We start from the raw sequence: 8,340 nt of genomic DNA on the forward strand, positions 1-8,340 counted from the left end.
AACCCTAAACCTATGCAGGGGAAGCTCAGAAAGTCATGATTAAAGGGTTTATCAGATAATTCGCACTCATTCAGCACAAATGAATTCAGGTTTTTAGAGTCCTTAACAATTAACGTATTAACACATCACTGTTTCTGACATTAGTACATTAATTTTCTATCTCCAGTAATGCATAGAAGCTATCAGAATAAAAACAGAAAATCAGATGCAGAAAATGGGAAGATCTTTCCTAGCCTTGCTGCTTTTTGTGTAAATCTAAAACTGAGGGCTTGCAGTGATAGAGAGATCATTTGTAGGCTTTTTCTTTTTTCTTCTCCATGGCACAGAAATACCACAGATCAAAGACCGACATGACGAAAGTAAAGTTGAATAAAGGCATATTAAGCCTATAATTCAAATTAGATTTCAAATTTCAGTGATCAATGTAATATTTTGGAAAGAAACTATTTCTGCTCTGAAGTTCAGTTTTTTGATTAATGAGATATCATGAATTTTCTTTACTATTCTCTTTGAAGGAAATGCAGGTGTTTCGAAAACAACATAAACGGCATAGGTCTGTGGGAAAAGCCTCGTTCTTTACCAGTACTGATTGCTAAATGTTAATTGAAGTCCCCTGCAAGATCTGGGTGTTACGCCAAGGCCATCAGTCACAACGGTCTGCATAAGAAATGCCCTTCCCTTTGCACTCAGGGGAGGTGTGAACGGACCATTTTGATTTAAATTTGTCTCAAGCGTGCTGTCCTGGTCCTGACATCCTCCCGGCATCCTGCCTGCTCCAGGGATCCCGCCTGCCCCGGCTCTGCAGGTTGCGGGGTCCCGAGCGGATGGTGGAGCGCAGTGCCGTGGAGAAACGCGCGTGTTTCTGGCAGCAGTGAGAGCAGCCCAGCGCTGGAGCAGCCGCATGAGAGATGCTACAGGACCGTGAGGCCGTGCCGGGAGCCCTAGCACTTCTTGCCTGTCCCGCCCGTGGCTGTGCAGAGGAGCGGTGCTGTGGCATGTGCTGTGTGTCTGCATCCCCGTGTGCCAGCTGTGCCAGCCTGCCCGCGTCCCACGGAGCAGCTGCAGGAGGAATGGCCGTGTCAAAGACGGGTGACGACTCCTCAAGCCCCCCCAGGTGAGGCCTCTCCTCTGCCTGGCAGATGATGCCATTCCCTGACTCAGTGCTCCACAAATCGGAAGCGCCAGCACTAACCTCCCCTGCACACATCAGGTAGGTCTCATTCCATTTGCTCCTTGTCAGGTGTGCTTCATTCCATCTCCTCCTCGCACAGGGCACCCAGGGTACTGCACAACACCGACGGTTTGTATATTGAGACAGCTTTCTGCACAGCCCTGAACTGCTGCATGGTGACACCATTTCATCAGGTGTCTCTGCACTGCTCCCCCTTGCAACGCAGCACTGAGAATTAGCAATTTTGCTTCCAGACCCTTGAAATTAGTAACCATTCTTTAGATTTCTTTCTTTCATTCCGGCACAGACTATCTCATCTCCCTTTAGCTGGCTCCCTGTCTCCTTTGTTTTCTCTATCAGGTTCAACTCTCTTTGCTTCTCATTTCCCCACGTGGCTGGTGACTGATAGAGGAGAGAATTGATAAGCTTGCAGCAATCCCCCTTACAACTGGTTTTTCTTTTAGGCAACTGTGACAGCCTCGGAATACTGTTATGGTTGCTGATACAAGAAGTGCTGGATGAAACATGGATTTTGGATATGTCAAAGCATGTGACCAAAGAAGAGGAAAGATGGTGCCAGGGGATGTCAGTGGTCCCTCTTTGGTAAGTCCAAGCCACTCAGTGCTTGGGAACACAAACAAGCCAGGGTCAGGGTCCACTGGCTCATTGCACCACCTGCCTGGCAACAGGCATGTGCTCCTACTGTGGAAAAGCTGAAGTGATGCCTTTGCAATGTTAAAACCAACCCAAACCTCAACAACAATCACAAAAATCCCAAACCCCACAAGTCCTGTTGCACCATCTACAGTTCAGTAAGAGGTTTGCTGAGTGCTGTCCATATCATCAGTGTGCTGTACTGAGTGTTGTAGCTTTGCTGAGGTCCTTGGTCCTTTTCCCTTCCTTTTCATGCTTTTTTCTGTGACCACAGACCAATGGTCTTTGTAGTGTTTTTTGTTCCATATCTGATCTCCCTTCCAACTGAGGAGCCTTGGTTACCACTGCTTTCTGGAGCATTCCGAGCTCATGAACCTGGTAGCTGAAGGAAAAGGAGCTGTGCCTTTCTCAAGCAGGGCAGGTTAATATGCTTAGGACTACAGCAAACATCGTATTCAGAGTGCTTCTGTTGTGACACAGGCAGCTTGAAGTAAGAGAGTCCTGGTCTTTGTGGTAAAAAAACTCCAAACCTTTTGCTTGTGTAAGATTTCAGAACAGGAGCATTGGTTCTGTTTTGTTTTCTGAAAGTTCAATGTGTTATGTGGTAAAGGCCAGTGTAAAATGGAGTATGAGGTGTTTTTCTTGGGTCTTGATTGTGGAAAGTTATTACCTTCCCTTCAAATCTGACCCACCAATCCTGTACCACTCGTCTCTTGGTGCCCAGTTTCTTTGTTGCTGTGACCGGTCTCGTACCCGTAAGTGGTTGGTGAGAGGCTCCTGGAGGTGTGTGTGGCACAGGCTGTGTGCTCACTGCCATGTACGGCACTCCTGGGTCACAGGGATGTGAAGGCAGGGGTGAAAGTGATGCCAGTCCCAGGGGATGCTGTGACTCAGATCTGCTCTATATCCTGGGAAGAGCTCGTTTCACCCATGAGCTCAGGTTTGTGCCGAGTTCTCGCTCTGCCTATTAATGTGCAGGTTTCTAAACTACCTCAGCTCTATTTTCTATCTGTCCTCTCCAGTGTACATAAACACATGCATTGATAACCTTGGGTGCATTGCAGCTGTCACGAGCCTTGTTTCCAGCTGAGATGTCTGCACTGGCAGACCTTGATGAGCCCACAGCCTGGGGACAGGCTGCTGTCCTCACTGAAGAGCTGCCATTTCAAAGAGATGCCTGAATGCAGCACTGACCCTTAATGACTTAAAGCACGAGAGTCAGTAAGGAGCCAAAATTACCTTTGTTTGCAAAACAGGCCCTTCTGAAAGTTCACCTCTGCTCCATGCTGGTTTCCTTCTCCCTGTTCCCAGCTGCAAATGAGTTTCTACTGATATGGTCCTGTCCTTGACTAACCATATCAGATTTTTAAAATTAGCTTTCTGGAATCCCTGGAACTTTATGGTTCATGTCCTATGTATAAATCACAAGTACAAATCACTCCTACAAAAACGTGCTTAAGAGCATTGTTTCTACAATTATTTTTGGAGATAATTGGAAATGGTTTTCACTGACATTTGAAGTGCTCCTTGCAATGCCCAAAAACCTGAATGTATAGCACACCTGTGACTGCTGAAATACTATATGAATGTTTTTTCCTCAGTGAGGCTTCCTGATATGTTCAGTGAGAGTAAAGGAGAAAATTTCTGCTTTGGCTTTTATGGTGGTTCACACAAGCCCTCATAAGGACCAGAAAACTAAGGCTAATGAAGAAAGTGAAGGTAAAACTTCCTTGAAACATTTTCTGACTGAAATACAGTCTCATTTTTTAAAATTCTGTGCAAGAATGTGCTTTAGCTGACCTCTTCCTACCTTGAAGTATATTAGGGATAAGTTCCTGCATGGTGACAAGCATGGTGTCTGCTCTCATTTGTTTGGCTGCCTGTCAATGTGCTGTGGCTCACATGGCTTGGGGAGGCATCGTTAGTTTGTAAAGTTGTACAAAAGGCCAGCATTGGGCAAGAGGGGGCTACTTACTGCATGATGGAAATGTTGACTTCATGAAAGCTACAGCAGGGGTTAAACCAGCCCATTACCTTTGCTAGGCAATTTTATTTTATTTTTTTCATTTCTCACATGTTGGCGATTGAGAGACAGGGACATCTGAGTTGAGATCAGAATTTTATTGAGTATACAAGGCATACATATACAGGCTTTTACTTATATAGCGCTTACATGAAATTCTATTTTTAATTACAATTTCCCATTAATTACACATCCCATTAATAACATCAATTACCTAATAATCATTACAAAGTTTCACAACATGTCTCGTAGTCACTTCTACCCCAAAAAATAGTTATCTATGTCTATGTCCCATAGTTTCTATTTAATTAAACCTAAACCACTGAACTCCTTTATCAGTTCCATTGTACTCTCTATTTATTCCCCATACTCACACACGAACTTTAGAGATGCATAAGAAACAGTGGATTTAGAGAAAAGATAAACTTGTTCTCAATTTATCAGAAGTGTAAGTGACACCCAGTCTCCAGTGTGGGCTTCCATGGGTTTGGGCATCCCCCTGCTGTGCCACAGACCCCCAGGGCCTGCAGGGGGGGTCTCTACTCTGACACCTGGAGCACCTCCTGCCCCTCATGCAGAGAGCTGGGGGGCTGTAGGGCTGTTCCCCTCACATAGTCTCACTCCTCTCTGCAGCTGCCATTGCACTGGAGTTTTCCCTTTCTTACTCTGTTATTCACCATTGCTGAGGGGCTCAGCCCTGGCCAGATGTGGGTCCGTCCTGCAGCTGCTGGCATTGGCTCCATCAGATATGGGGGAAAATTCTGGCAGCTTTTCACTGCAGCCACCCCTGTAGCCTCACCCCCACCGCCACTACCAAAACCTTGCCATGCAACCCCCATACAGTAATTAAAAGAATTTTATTTAAAAATACTTGGCAATTTTATTGGCGGTAATAGGATTATGAAATTAATTTGCCATCCGTGTGCCTTCTGTGTATTTTACTGAGCTGTCCCACACACCAGTGGAACTCTGTCAGTGTGCTGGGCTTGAGAAAACTCTTACAAATTGTTTATAAATGCACCAACTTGAGAGCACTACTCGTCTTTCACTGTTGTGTCGTGTAGAGGAAGTGTTTCTGTAAAGGGGTTATGGTACTCCTGCTCCATTTACATATCCCCACAGTGTAAATGAGGCACCAGAGACAGGACGGGTGGTACCTATGAAGGATTCTGCTTTCAAAGGAGGATGTCAGTGCTGCTTAGAGGTCTCCAGGTTTTGAGAGCTCACACCATGGGTGCAGGATCCAGGTGAGAACAGGCGCCATCCATTGAGCCTGGCTGGCCATGCCATCACTGCTGGGCTGCCGACAGCCGGCTGATTTCTTTCACTGTCCCTTTCAGGACAAAGTGACCTTTGGGAACAAAAGGACCAACTGCGAGAGCAGCAGCCCCCCTTTGTCGGCACCGGGGGCGGGAGGAAGCTGTGGGATCAGCTGGCTGTGCGATGGGCGAGCCTGCTGTCCCCGGTACCCGGTGCCTGCTCTGCGGGGGCAGCTCCGCGCCCCTCACCTGCAGCTGAGCCCGGAGCCAGCGGCCAGGGCCCCTCTCCGGGCTGGCTCCCGGTGCCCTCCGAGCGCGGAGTCCGGCAGTGTCCGGCTGCACCCCCTCGGGCCGGACTCCTGAGCGCCCGGGAAGCGTCAGCAGATGGCAGTCGTGACATGCTGCAGCCGGAATTTCTGCCGAGAAATGCAGTTACCTCGGTGCGCTTTGGCGTGCTGCCAGGCTGAGGCTCCGCGCTGGCAGCGCGGGCCGGGGGATGCGAGATCCCCCATTGCTGATGGAGCTCCGGCCCCTGGCTGGGAGGCTGGGGCGCCAGGGCTGCACAGAGCAGCCGGGTGCTCACATCGGGGCACGCAGCTAATTGCTGTCTCGGAGAGTTTCCAAAGAGCTCATGCTGCCCGCTTGGCATTTATTTACTCAGCAAGAAAATCCATCCGTGCCAAATGTGACTGGAGAGATGAGTCCGTTTTAGTGTGAGGACAGCTCCTGCAGCTCAGCTCAGCTCCTGCACAAGGGGCTGGCTGACTCCTCGGCTTGCATCCACTGCCTGGGACCCCATCGCTGTCCACAGCTGTATCCAACCCACATGTGATAAACCCGCGCTCCAGCAACGCTTCAGGGCTAATTCAGCCTAATACAAAAAATGCAAACCTCCAATAAATCAGGTGCAAAGACCCCATTTCAATTTCTTTGGACTTGAGATGTGTTTTCCCGGTGTCTGCGGGCACAGCCAGTGTAAGCTGTGGGGAAAGGGACAGCCTGTGACAGTGCAGGGGTGGGGAGCTGGAGCAGCGAGGAGATGGTTCTTTCCACACTTGGGAGCGGGTGGGGTCTCACAGAGGATGCCAAAGGAACTGCTCAATGCAACTGGGAGCTGTTTTACATCATCCATGAAAAATCCGGGTGATAAAGAGAGGGCTGTAGAGTCTCCATCCCTGAAGGTTTCTGGGTGGACAAAGCTGCAAATCACCTGATTGAAAGCCTTGGTGTTAGCAGCAGGTGTTCCCTCCAGCCAGGGTTTTTATGGCCTTTTAAAGCAACAACGACCCTGTGCAATATCCTAAGGAACTGAGGATTAAACTGGTGGCTCTTCATGGACTGAAACTACAGATATATGATATATCCTGTTTGATCCATATCTTCTTTTTGAAGCACACTTTGTATGATAAATGATTTCTAGATTTTTTTGCAAAACATTAAATATATCAAGATTAAAGATACATGTCCAAAATTTATATTTTATTGTGAAAATTTCTGTTCTATTATTCCTGGAACAGACATCAGTGATAACACCAGTATTAAATGTTTAGTGATGGCTAAATGAGTTTTTTATAAGCATTTAAGGCTTCTGGAAGACACGTAAGGACCCATGCATACAATTTTTCAGGTGCTGCACTCCCATACTTCCTGGTCCACAATGACAATAGGATGTGTGGTCTGTGTAATTCAGCTCTGATGAAATATGTGTGAGACTCCTGAGAACCTTCTACAACTAGTACCTCAGAAAGACAATTGTCACTCTTCTGGAAATAGGCATTACCTAAAATTCCAAGACTATTAGAAAACTAGAATCCTATGTGTAAGAAGACATAGCTGTCTTGCACTTTGTAGATTATTGCAACCTTTTATAAGTCAACTGTTAATACCCCATTGAAATATTTACCGTTTTGCTTATGTACTTCAGAGAATTTGTGACTTTCATGGGCCCAGTGCTCTTCTTCCAGGGCTTGTGGAGGGCACTGCTACAGCAGTGCAGGTGTGCTGCTGTAACTCTGATTTACTGAAATTAAAGCCCAGAAATACTGTGTATGACTTGTGCATACCTGGTTATTCTGTTCCCTCATTAACTGCTCAGAATCTCTCATTGCCAGTATTACTCTTTTGAGGCTAAGTATCAAATCCATCTGCCTTTACAGGTGTGTCTCTAGGCCAGCTGTGCCCTGGGACTTCCCTCGTCAGGTATTCCCTGCTCTCACTGCTCCTGGGCTCTCCCCACCCCATGAAGAGAACAATGCTGGTGTTGTGCAGCAGGAGGTACAAAAGGAATACTGATTCCTCTGAGAACACTCTGTAGTCCTCCCCAGCTTCCTACAGGCTCCACCTATTACCTGCCACCTCTCTGCAGTTCATGTGGCTGTTGCAGGATGAATAAACAATTCTATTTCCTCAAAATTGTTTGGAAAATTTGGTCTATGTAGTGTGTACTTCTAAAACAGGCTGACTGCCCCCTTTGTGCCTTTGGAGAATGCTGGATAGTCAGGAGAAAGGACCTGAACCAGGGCTGGAGTCACTGCATTTTCTCCCGGATGGAAAACCTGTACACTGCTGTGGCTGTCTGATGTATGTCAAAGAGTAAAACATCCTATGACATTAGATGAGCCTTAGTTTTGTATTTAGAGAAGGTATTTCAGTTCAGTTCTTACTCCAAAGCTGAGGAGGAAAACGTGACATTTTAAAATGCAGAATATCCTACAGAAATAGCACCAAGCCAATACAGAATGAAATAAAATACTATACACAGCAGGAAGAGCTGTAACCCACAGGCCGTGTTCAGCCCACAGGCAGCCTGCCCAGGCCCCTGTACTGGGGTGCCAGTGGCTGGTGATGGCCAGCACACCACCACGCCTGGGCTCTGGGGACCAGGACAGCTGCCTCTGTGAGGGATCCCCAGCCCCTGGGGCTTTTCATTTCCTACACTCTCCACTGATTACTGCTAAAACTACTGACTTTGTCTCCCACTACCTGATACTTCTGTTCCCTCTTACATGTGCTTTTGTCTCTGCTGAAGCTCATCAGCTTGCATGAAAAGCTATGAACAGACTCCTGAGCGCCGGTGCTTGAAGAGACTTGAGACTCTCAGAAATTATCCAAGATGTACAAGTATTTTTGACTCAATGAAATCCAATGGATAGTGTCTAAAATCGTATAAAACCTTTGAGGTGGAAAATGCAACTGCTGCAGCCTCTTTTCCCTCTATCACACAGATCAGAATG

The 8,340-nt window shown here is 47.1% G+C and overlaps 1 long non-coding RNA gene across 1 annotated transcript; it reads left to right on the forward strand.

The window, feature by feature from the left end:
• The first annotated feature begins 1,639 nt into the window (after positions 1–1,639).
• Positions 1,640–5,365, forward strand: LOC117244574. Its single transcript, XR_004497927.1, has 4 exons — positions 1,640–1,774; positions 3,427–3,544; positions 4,971–5,095; positions 5,189–5,365. It is a non-coding gene; the product is annotated as an uncharacterized LOC117244574 (long non-coding RNA).
• The last annotated feature ends 2,975 nt before the right edge of the window (positions 5,366–8,340 follow it).

The sequence above is a fragment of the Parus major genome, chromosome 5, assembly GCF_001522545.3.
Source record: "Parus major isolate Abel chromosome 5, Parus_major1.1, whole genome shotgun sequence".
Classification (NCBI taxonomy): domain Eukaryota; kingdom Metazoa; phylum Chordata; class Aves; order Passeriformes; family Paridae; genus Parus; species Parus major.